Source organism: Cherax quadricarinatus, chromosome 16 (genome assembly GCF_038502225.1).
Source record: "Cherax quadricarinatus isolate ZL_2023a chromosome 16, ASM3850222v1, whole genome shotgun sequence".
NCBI lineage: Eukaryota > Metazoa > Arthropoda > Malacostraca > Decapoda > Parastacidae > Cherax > Cherax quadricarinatus.
This window is the reverse complement of record NC_091307.1, coordinates 9,798,071-9,810,199: the sequence shown is the minus strand read 5'-3', so window position 1 is coordinate 9,810,199 and position 12,129 is coordinate 9,798,071. Positions and strand designations below refer to the sequence as shown.

Sequence of the window (12,129 nt, the reverse complement as noted above, 5' to 3'; positions counted from 1 at the left end):
ATGAAAGTATGCTCCACCATGCCACCCCCCCACACACATCCATTAAACCCACACTCGTCAATAAATCTCCCAAGAACCCCAAGCAACAACCCGCTCCTCGAGGCTCCACGTCTTTTCGTCGTATTACACAATTCCAGTCTCCCCCTATTATCGCTACATTTGGTAAACTACGTAGATAATATACTAATACATCTTGTACAAAATGAGTTTTAAGTCGTACATCTCCCTCGGCCGGCCCATATACACCTACAAAACTTATGTGTACTCTACCCCATAAACCATCCACCCTAATCACTCTCCCCTCCCCCCCTTTCACTATGGCGTACTACAAACGGGCTATTTTCCTTTACCAGAATGGCGATGCCTCCCTTTAACCTCGTCGCATATTCCATATACACATCGTAACCGTCCATTTCTAACTCATATCCAATTCTGTAATTGTGTTCCTGGATAAATACCACATCCACATCTAGACGCACCAAAAATTCATTAAACCACTTTCGCTTCCGCTCAGATCTCAAACCGTTAATATTTATTGTCAAAACCTTAAAGTCAATTAATGGGATTTTCCTTTCGTTCTAGGTATAGACTTTTCACTTATACATTTTACAACACCTCTATCCCTCTCCCCTTTTTTGGGAATCACCTTGATAAACTCTTGTTTCGTGGATTCACTGTTCCCTTTCCTCTGTACATCCGCCCAAGACTTTTTCCCTGGCCTTTGGGCAGGAGTAAGCACGTCGTCTGAGTCTGATGGGGTCGCAGTTCGCTTTCGCGTCCTACCCTCCACCTGCATTGGTATTTCTTTAGTACTATCATGATGCACCTCCACTTCTGCTATATTCACCATCATACCATGCGACACACCAGACTCAATGCTTTCATCCGTCGCCTCACCATGATGCTCAACCGATCCCAAAATTGCACCTGGATCCTCCACACGGTTGACGATCGACTCGTCTAACAAAACATCCAGTGCCTTCACTAAAGACGCCGCTACATCCTCTTCCCCCATAGTGGGCAGAGTCTCTTCAAATACTTTATTTATGTCCAGTGACGGTGATTCTTCTCGCTGTTTTGCATCCTCCAAAGCATTCTCCTGCGCTTTTTCTACCTCTTCACTCCAAGATGTCCGTTGTCGAGACGGGTGAGCATAAGACTGTTCTCGTCCCTCAACTTCCTCGACCTCTTCCGATTGTTGCTGTTGCGATATTTGGAGATTCCCACGACTCTTACCACACTGTGCCGCTATGTGGTCATACGACCCACACAGCCGACACGTACGACGTTGCCCCACATATGTTACATATACTTGAGTTCGAAATGCTTGCAACATAATATAGGACGGTATGGGATGGCGTAAGGTAATTTTGACTGAATATGTTCCCTCCAAACTTCCAGCATAAGGTCCAGCGGCCCACCGACCTGCAGAGGCCATATGAACCGTACCATAATTACGTAGTTCATCTTTTATAACAAATTCAGTCACCTCAAAAGGCACATTCCTTATTTTAACCCATGTGTAGTGTTCGTGATACATCATGAAGACGTACTGATACAGCTGAATTGACGGCTATAATGGTCTCTTGATACTTATCCACCACCGCTTCATAGACATTTGCTGACGTCATTTTAACGAAGATCCGTGTCGTCCCATTAAGTGCTACACCACATTTGCGATACTGTAGGTATCACGGATAATCGCCAGTAGTAACAAGTCCATCGTGGCTCCGGTGACAGCCCCACGGGTCAACTCAACGCAAACAGTGTTGATGCGCCTGTAGCTATGCAGCGCCATGTTGGTAAATGAGCAGCGCACGTCCTCACTACTCAAAGGTTGTGATGAACTGAGGTAGCTCGCCTGAAAACAGCAGAGGGGTGCAGAGCACAACCGCACTCTACCGTGGTCAGGCAGCGAATATTCTATCGAGTACACTAGGGTCATTATAACTGATTAATGGGGTTTAAAGTCTGTCGACTTCACCAAGATCATTAAGGTTGGTTAATGCGATATAAAACCTATTTCTACTCTAGCGTCATTGAGGTTAACTTAATGGGGTTTGAAGCCTATCGACTAAACTAGAGTCATTAACATTGGTTAACAGTTTAAAGCTTGTCGATTATACTAGAATCATTAACTCTGGCTAATGGGGTTTAAAGTCTATCGACTACACGATAATCATTAACTCAGTACGTAACTTTTTCACCATCAGATAGGATGTTGACTTCGGTGAACTATCAGTATATTAACTCTATGGCACTTTAGCTATGCTCAAGACATATTCCTTTAAGAAAAACGAAGAGAAGACTGTTCAACTGCCTCCCAGCATACCTAAGGGGGATTGCCAATAGACCCCTGACTTCTTCAAGAAGGCACTGGACAGGCACCTAAAGTCAGTACCTGACCAGCCAGGCTGTGGTTCGTACGTCAGCTTGCATGCTACCAGCAGTAACAGCCCTGATCCACCACGAGGCCTGGTCTCAGACCGAGCCGCGGGGGCGCTGACCCCCGAAACTCTCTCCAGGTAGTACAATTATTGAATGTATTAAAATATTCTCCCGTTCACGTTTTCCTTCACAATTCAAAATTTGTGCTGTTTTGCAAATTTTATGCGATTTACATTTTAAATGTAAAAATCCCCTAACGATAAGGAATATATGATAAAGTATATTAAAATGCATCAATAAATAAAGGCGACAAATTATAAAAATAATTTTTTTTGCGTTGCCATGCTAACTGCGCTACCAGCCGCATGATTATTGTGATAATTACAAAGTAAACTCTCAGGCGCAACTTCCGTTAAAAAATCCATAATAAACATACTTATTGAAATGGTTGTATAACATTATCACAAGCTGTGTGAGCGTAATTATTGAATTCGAGAAAGATAGGAGTATGACACTAGTTCCACCAACTTCTGTACAGGGAGAGAGAAATTTTAGTAAGACTTGAGAGATTGTTGTGTTAAGGTGCGTTTTAGGTATCTCCCACGCAAGTGTTGATTACGGTGTCTTTTGGGTCGTCCACACAGGTGTCTGCTGGGTCGTCCACACAGGTGTTAAGGTGTCTGCTGGGTCGTCCACAGGTGTTAAGGTGTCTGCTGGGTCGTCCACACAGGTGTTAAGGTGTCTGCTGGGTCGTCCACACAGGTGTTAAGGTGTCTGCTGGGTCGTCCACACAGGTGTTAAGGTGTCTGCTGGGTCGTCCACACAGGTGTCTGCTGGGTCGTCCACACAGGTGTCTGCTGGGTCGTCCACACAGGTGTCTGCTGGGTCGTCCACACAGGTGTCTGCTGGGTCGTCCACACAGGTGTTAAGGTGTCTGCTGGGTCGTCCACACGGGTGTTAAGGTGTCTGCTGGGTCGTCCACACGGGTGTTAAGGTGTCTGCTGGGTCGTCCACACAGGTGTTAAGGTGTCTGCTGGGTCGTCCACACAGGTGTCTGCTGGGTCGTCCACACAGGTGTTAAGGTGTCTGCTGGGTCGTCCACACAGGTGTTAAGGTGTCTGCTGGGTCGTCCACACAGGTGTTAAGGTGTCTGCTGGGTCGTCCACACAGGTGTTAAGGTGTATGCTGAGTCGTCCACACAGGTGTTAAGGTGTCTGCTGGGTCGTCCACACAGATGTTAAGGTGTCGTCCACGCAAGTGTTAGGGTGTCGTCCACGCAAGTTAAGGTGTCTCTTGGGTCGTCCACGCGAGTGTTATGGTGTCTTCTGGGCCGTCCACGCTAGTGTTACGGTGTCGCTTGGGTCGTCCACGCTAGTGTTGCGGTGTCTCCTGGGTCGTCCACGCGAGTGTTGCGGTGTCTCCTGGATCGTCCACGCGAGTGTTGGGGTGTCTCCTGGGTCGTCCACGCGAGTGTTGGGGTGTCTCCTGGATCGTCCACGCGAGTGTTGGGGTGTCTCCTGGGTCGTCCACGCGAGTGTTGTCTCCTGGGTCGTCCACGCGAGTGTTGTCTCCTGGGTCGTCCACGCGAGTGTTTCCTGGGTCGTCCACGCGTGTTGGGGTGTCTCCTGGGTCGTCCACGCGAGTGTTGGGGTGTCTCCTGGGTCGTCCACGCGAGTGTTGGGGTGTCTCCTGGGTCGTCCACGCGAGTGTGGGTGTGTCTCCGGTCTAGAACACGAGTGGTGGGGTGTCTCCTGGGTCGTCCACGCGAGTGTTGGGGTGTCTCCTGGGTCGTCCACGCGTGTTGGGGTGTCTCCTGGGTCCACGCGAGTGTTGGGGTGTCTCCTGGGTCGTCCACGCGAGTGTTGGGGTGTCTCCTGGGTCGTCCACGCGAGTGTTGGGGTGTCTCCTGGGTCGTCCACGCGTGTTGGGGTGTCTCCTGGGTCGTCCACGCGTGTTGGGGTGTCTCCTGGGTCGTCCACGCGAGTGTTGGAGTGTCTCCTGGGTCGTCCACGCGAGTGTTGGGGTGTCTCCTGGGTCGTCCACGCGAGTGTTGGGGTGTCTCCTGGGTCGTCCACGCGAGTGTTGGGGTGTCTCCTGGGTCGTCCACGCGAGTGTTGGGGTGTCTCCTGGGTCGTCCACACGAGTGTTGGGGTGTCTCCTGGGTCGTCCACGCGAGTGTTGGGGTGTCTCCTGGGTCGTCCACGCGAGTGTTGGGGTGTCTCCTGGGTCGTCCACGCGAGTGTTGGGGTGTCTCCTGGGTCGTCCACGCGAGTGTTGGGGTGTCTCCTGGGTCGTCCACGCGAGTGTTGGGGTGTCTCCTGGGTCGTCCACGCGAGTGTTGGGGTGTCTCCTGGGTCGTCCACGCGAGTGTTGGGGTGTCTCCTGGGTCGTCCACGCGAGTGTTGGGGTGTCTCCTGGGTCGTCCACGCGAGTGTTGGGGTGTCTCCTGGGTCGTCCACGCGAGTGTTGGGGTGTCTCCTGGGTCGTCCACGCGAGTGTTGGGGTGTCTCCTGGGTCGTCCACGCGAGTGTTGGGGTGTCTCCTGGGTCGTCCACGCGAGTGTTGGGGTGTCTCCTGGGTCGTCCACGCGAGTGTTGGGGTGTCTCCTGGGTCGTCCACGCGAGTGTTGGGGTGTCTCCTGGGTCGTCCACGCGAGTGTTGGGGTGTCTCCTGGGTCGTCCACGCGAGTGTTGGGGTGTCTCCTGGGTCGTCCACGCGAGTGTTGGGGTGTCTCCTGGGTCGTCCACGCGAGTGTTGGGGTGTCTCCTGGGTCGTCCACGCGAGTGTTGGGGTGTCTCCTGGGTCGTCCACGCGAGTGTTGGGGTGTCTCCTGGGTCGTCCACGCGAGTGTTGGGGTGTCTCCTGGGTCGTCCACGCGAGTGTTGGGGTGTCTCCTGGGTCGTCCACGCGAGTGTTGGGGTGTCTCCTGGGTCGTCCACGCGAGTGTTGGGGTGTCTCCTGGGTCGTCCACGCGAGTGTTGGGGTGTCTCCTGGGTCGTCCACGCGAGTGTTGGGGTGTCTCCTGGGTCGTCCACGCGAGTGTTGGGGTGTCTCCTGGGTCGTCCACGCGAGTGTTGGGGTGTCTCCTGGGTCGTCCACGCGAGTGTTGGGGTGTCTCCTGGGTCGTCCACGCGAGTGTTGGGGTGTCTCCTGGGTCGTCCACGCGAGTGTTGGGGTGTCTCCTGGGTCGTCCACGCGAGTGTTGGGGTGTCTCCTGGGTCGTCCACGCGAGCGTTGGGGTGTCTCCTGGGTCGTCCACGCGAGCGTTGGGGTGTCTCCTGGGTCGTCCACGCGAGCGTTGGGGTGTTTCCTGGGTCGTCCACGCGAGCGTTGGGGTGTCTCCTGGGTCGTCCACGCGAGTGTTGGGGTGTCTCCTGGGTCGTCCACGCGAGTGTTGGGGTGTCTCCTGGGTCGTCCACGCGAGTGTTGGGGTGTCTCCTGGGTCGTCCACGCGAGTGTTGGGGTGTCTCCTGGGTCGTCCACGCGAGTGTTGGGGTGTCTCCTGGGTCGTCCACGCAACTCTGGTCTTCAGTTACCACTTCATTATTACTATTCATCATTCTACTCGTAAATACAGTATGTAAAGTTGGTATTATGTATTTAGTAATGTGAATAAACATGGTAATTAATTAGTTGAATTTACTGTGGTGTGAGTGGGAGCTCCTGGGCCCGCTGCCTCGAGTTCTGCTCGTTATTTTTGAAAGTTTTACAACGGTATTTTTTTTTAATCTTTTTACGATTGCAGACCCCACAGTGTATTACCTAATATCCCCATACCCTTTCGCCAGACTGGAAATCACCACTACCTTATTCCTAGTAATGACCCTCGTTTGTAGATAGTCTTAATGACCCTCGTGTAGTAGATAGTCTTTTTAGTATGATAAGATGTTATCTTCATTGTAGAATAATAAGAAAATATAACCTTTTTATTATAATAATAAGGTGAAAGGACCCCAATGGAAATAAGTCACTGTCTGACTTTTTTTTGGGTTATCCTAGGTTCTCTACACATATGCTGCTATGTATGATAATTCTGTGTAACTGTATTTGTGTATACCTGAATAAACTTACTTACCAATACCAGTCAAAAGATGTCAGTAGCTAACAACAGAACAGGTGATAGTGTATTTTAATCTAGCAGCTTTTTTTTTTAATTGAGAGAGCGTCCCATACCCCCAAGGGCATGTATACCCCCATCTAAGCCCCAGGGGGTGGGGGTTAAATTTCTTCCCCTCAACCTAGAGGCAAATGTTTTTCAGTTAACGACTAATTTTCAGTTTTATAATTACCGGTGTCCACAAAAGCACAATAGTTTAGTTTCACATACTACTGAAAATCGTAGGGTTTTAACGACACTTTCTTTTATTTTGTTGAGCATCTTGTTAGTCTCCCAAAATGAAATCCTAGCTCCCCCCCTGAAATAAAATTGTGGCAGCAATACACGTTATTACAAAGTTTCCTCGTTTTTCATCTCTTTGGTTCTACGTGCTTTGTCACAAAGGAAACACTTTCTATATAGAAGAGTAAAGTGTATAATTGACATTAATATGTATAAACTAGAAAGCCCCTTGTTATGTAGCAGGTCTTTTTAAGGATTTTTGGCACTTTTATAAAACAAAAAATGGTTTTCTTATCAGTGCAATTGTAAGGATCACATGGGGCATAATATTAACGACATTTAAAATATTTTAAAATGCATTGAATTAGTGGCATGGACTCGGGTCTTGAGTTGTGAAGTGTGTACAGCACAACGTTTATCACTGAAATTGGTTATAATGATTACACCACTGTTGACATGCCTTCGTTGCAATCATCCCAGCCAGGGATTATTTTAATAATTGGAACATATTAGCATAGGGAAACGGCCGGGGAATGGGAGGTAATCAGGTTTTTATCAAAGGGGGACAGTAGCTCCAAATCCTTGGATCAAGAAATCTTCATGTATCATAACACTTCTATCATTGTGCATTCTCTTGTGTAAAGGAAATAAGTGTACATAATTGTAGATTAATGTGCTATAAAAAAAACCATACCGCGGGCGGGATAGAACCCGCCCGTGGTATGGTTTGTTTGCAGTCGTGTCATTATGAGTTCGTGAGTCATTATGTGCTATGTTGAGAGGTTTTATAACTTATCTATTATGTACGGAAACAGTTCATTTCTACAGTACTGTTGCTTATCTGACACATGAAGAGAGTTTAGTATAGTTCTTTACCACTTTATCCGTTAATGAGTTACAAAATTTTGTTGCCAATTTTGACTGCATTTGTTGTGGCTATTAAGAATACTGCACCTACAAGTGTTTGAGCGTTTTAACGTCAGATTCTTTCATCGTGCTCTGTACCTCAGAGCTCTGCTCGTTGCTTTCTCGTAAATTTGAAATAAGATATGTATTTATATTTTTGTCATCAAAATATTACTAGTAATACTGAATCTTCCAATCATGATTTTGCTGGAAAATCGACTCATTATTCAGTGACATTAATATAGGAACCGCTTTAATATAACGTGCACGAGGATGTTCATGTAGAATGAAAACAGATTTTCTTAATTACTGTATTAAAATTCATTAAACAAACGTTGATTTTGCATAAACGCTGATGACTGGTGCTCTGCCTGAATTGCGGCATGTAATTAGAAAACAATAATGTGACCATTTTTTTAAAAGGGATGGGAAACTTAATCTGGGTGCACCAATGGAGTCTTAACCAAGAGCATATAGTCACAGTAAGTCAACTCGTGTTAATCGAAGATAACTGTTTGACATTTCATATATCGAAGACCCATGTCAGGAGAGACTTCGAAAGTATTTTATATGCATTATATATACATTTTAAACATATACATTTTAGTAGATAAGACACATAGGCAACAGTTAGGCAACTTTATTCCGAAACGTTTCGCCTACACAGTAGGCTTCTTCAGTCGAATACAGAAAGTAGGCAGGAACAGTAGAGATGTGAAGACGATGTAATCAGTCCATCGCCCTTGAAGTCGTAGAATTTGAGGTTGTCAGCCCCTCAGCCTGGAGAAGTTCAGTTCCATAGTCAGGAACTAACTGAAGATAAAGCGACAGTGCGGAGACTTAAATTACTGTCGGAAGGAGAGGTGCAGAGTAGTAGTAGTAGTGAGAATGTAGCCACTGAGAGGTCAGGTCCCTCTCAGATCCAACAGTTCTCACTTGAAAGGGTTGTCCAAGATGTTTACTGTACCAAGAGGCCATGTGTTGCAGTGTCTGACAAGATGAACATCAAAATGGTATACAATACCGACTTCAAGGGCGATGGACTGATTACATCGTCTTCACATCTCTACTGTTCCTGCAACTATTGGCATGTGTAGGTACGCTCTGGTCAATTTTACATAGACCAATGCCTTATAGACGCCTAAAACTTAAGAATAGAACTTTTGAGCGTCTTTGAAAGCGCTAGTGTGTTTTGAGATTTGTGATAATTGGAAAATACCTCTTTTGATCAGCATTAAATTTAAATGCTGGTTTTATCTTAGTAGAAAGTTTGAATTGTTTTACGCCTTCTAGGCAAATTTGCCATTTTTTTATTGAAACTGGGATAGCAATTTCCATGCGATAATTGGTGAATCTCCTTTCTGATTGGCTTTAAATCTTCAACAATGGTATTTAACTGTATTAGAAACTTATACTGCACTCGGTACTATTCTTTTGCGTGCATTGAGGTTTTAAAGCAGGGTTTAAAGGGATACAAGGATACCTTCCTCGGATCATGCAGCGACCAAAACTGATCTAGTGAAGAATCTGATGCATCTTTTCGGTATTGTATACCATTCATATACCACACATCTAGTGATTTGAGGAAGCCCACATAAAGACAGAAACATTATAGAGAAGTAGTGTATATTTTGATCTCCGTATGAGAGCATCTTCAGCAGTCTTTCTACACTCTCCATGTGGGGTTCCTCAGTTCATCGAAAAGTGTCCACCACACTTTGAAATTTCATCACATGTAGTTGTATTTATTTTACCGAGTAAATGTGAGCATTTTGCTTATGTAAAGAGGGAGCTTAAGTTTGTTGTGTGTGGTTCACTTGAATATATAATTCTCATTACACAGATCACTACATGACCTTTTGGTCTCCGCTTTCTCTAAATTATAAAACTTCCCTCCAACTAGCGGCAAGTGTTTCTCATAACGCTGCTCTTCTTAATAGACGTGACTGCCAATCCTTATGATTTTTCATAACGCTGCTCTTCTTAATAGACGTGACTGCCAATCCTTATGATTTTTCATAACGCTGCTCTTCCAGTAGCAACCGCTGCTATTCGTTTTCCCCTCAAGGAAGGTTCCTTTACGCTGGTGAGGGGCTCATGATCTAGGGAATTGGATCTGTGCTCCAGTTCCCTGAATTAAGTCTGAATACCTTCCACATCCTCCCCCCACAGGCGCTGTATAACCCTACGGGTTTAGCGCTTCCCCTTGATTATAGTAATGCTATTCGTAGCGCTGCTTTTTCCAGTAGCTGCTGCTGATTTTTTTTCACGTCTCTTACAGTAGCTGTTACTGTTTGACATAGCCCTGTTTGTGATGTAGTCCAGCTGGGCTTGTGAGGTCTCTGGGGAGACCTAATTTAACCAATTATATGGTCACACCTTGCCTTGGCAAAGTGTGACCACATAATTGGTTAAATTAGGTCTCCCCAGAGACCTCACAAGCCCAGCTGGACTACATCACATGTTCTCCCTATAACAGCTGCTTGTCTTAATATCACTTGTCTACCAGCAGCAGCTATTACTGCTTTTCATAGTACTTCTACCAGCAGCAGCAGCTATTACTGCTTATCGTAGCACTGTTCAACCAGTAGCTGCTGCTGCTGTTTCCCAGAGCGCTTCTCTGGCAGCAAAAGCAGCAGCAGCCTTTTATTATAACACATTTTGTATAGCTTTGGGAGTCATTTTATAGCTGTTTGGACCTTTTCAGTCTGATCTGTTTTCCCTGACTAGAAACCCTGGCCGTTGCGAATAAATCCCGTCAAGGGAGGTTCCTTGATGCTGGAATTGAACCTGATCTTCCCTGCCTTGAATAAAACCTGATTTCCTGCTGTTCATCCAGACGTATGACCCGTACAGGTGTAGCACTCCTTCCCCATGATTATAATTAACGAATAAAGATGTTCCATTCTGTTACGTCAGTTAGCATGTATTACACCCAGTAGAGATGGTCTCTTAATTTATTTCAATTTTATTTTGGACACAATTATTGTTGTTATTAATATTATTAATTTTTTATATATGTTGATAGAATTACCGACAATATGTAAAGTAAAAGGACACAAGTGCAACTAATGTGACATTTTATTGTGGCAACGTTTCGCTCTCCAGGAGCTTTGTCAAAGTCACAAAGTCACATTAGTTGCACTTGTGTCCTTTTACTTTACATTATTAGTTTTATCGTCCATATTAATTTTGGACAATTTGTACCATGTTCTTTAGGTTAGAATCTGCCTCATCTTTAACCTTAGCCCTAAATGACTCCTCAATAGTGACTCGTTATCAGTCATTATCTGTAGAGTTTATATACTTGTTCTTTGGAATCAGAGATTACGAACCTGCTTATAGACTATTATTTTGAAAATACATAAGAATTAACTAATCTCATTTAAGAAGCATACAACTTTTCAAAAAAAAAAAATTGACCAGTGATAGGTTAGATCCGAGGGAGGACAGCATAAATTCCTTGTATCAAGAACTTTATTAGCATCAAGGTACCTCCTCCTCTTCCTTCGGAGGGTGCACAAGTATAGTATTTACGGTATATAATGTCAACTGTATAAAAGAATAAGTCTTAAAAGCTGTAAGACAGACAGATAGACACACACACACACACACACACACACACACACACACACACACACACACACACACACACACACACACACACACACACACACACACACACACACACACACAGACAGACACAGACACACACACACACACACACACACACACACACACACACACACACACACACACACACACACACACACAGCAATTGGCTCCTGGAGTTCAATCCCACCAAGTGCAAAGTCATGAAGATTGGGGAAGGGCAAAGAAGGCCGCAGACGGAGTACAGTCTAGGGGGTCAGAGACTACAAACCTCACTCAAGGAAAAAGATCTTGGGGTGAGTATAACACCAGGCACATCTCCTGAAGCGCACATCAACCAAATAACTGCTGCAGCATATGGGCGCCTAGCAAACCTCAGAACAGCATTCCGACATCTTAATAAGGAATCATTCAGGACCCTGTACACCGTGTATGTTAGGCCCATATTGGAGTATGCGGCACCAGTTTGGAACCCACACCTAGCCAAGCACGTGAAGAAACTAGAGAAAGTGCAAAGGTTTGCAACAAGACTAGTCCCAGAGCTAAGAGGTATGTCCTACGAGGAGAGGTTAAGGGAAATCAACCTGACGACACTGGAGGACAGGAGAGATAGGGGGTCATGATAACGACATACAAAATACTGAGAGGAATTGACAAGGTGGACAAAGACAGGATGTTCCAGAGATTGGACACAGTAACAAGGGGACACAGTTGGAAGCTGAAGACACAGATGAATCACAGGGATGTTAGGAAGTATTTCTTCAGCCACAGAGTAGTCAGTAAGTGGAATAGTTTGGGGAAGCGATATAGTGGAGGCAGGATCCATACATAGCTTTAAGCAGAGGTATGATAAAGCTCACGGCTCAGGGAGAGTGACCTAGTAG

General features: G+C 46.0%; 1 protein-coding gene across 1 annotated transcript in view; it reads left to right on the top strand.

The window, feature by feature from the left end:
• Window positions 1-2,941: 2,941 nt before the first annotated feature.
• LOC128688862 (gastric triacylglycerol lipase) overlaps window positions 2,942-12,129 on the top strand; it is a 67,726-nt gene continuing 58,538 nt past the window's right edge. Inside the window, exon 1 of the mRNA XM_053776875.2 lies at window positions 2,942-2,970. The gene's annotated coding sequence lies outside the window, so the exon portion shown is untranslated. The remainder of the gene's footprint in view (window positions 2,971-12,129) is intronic.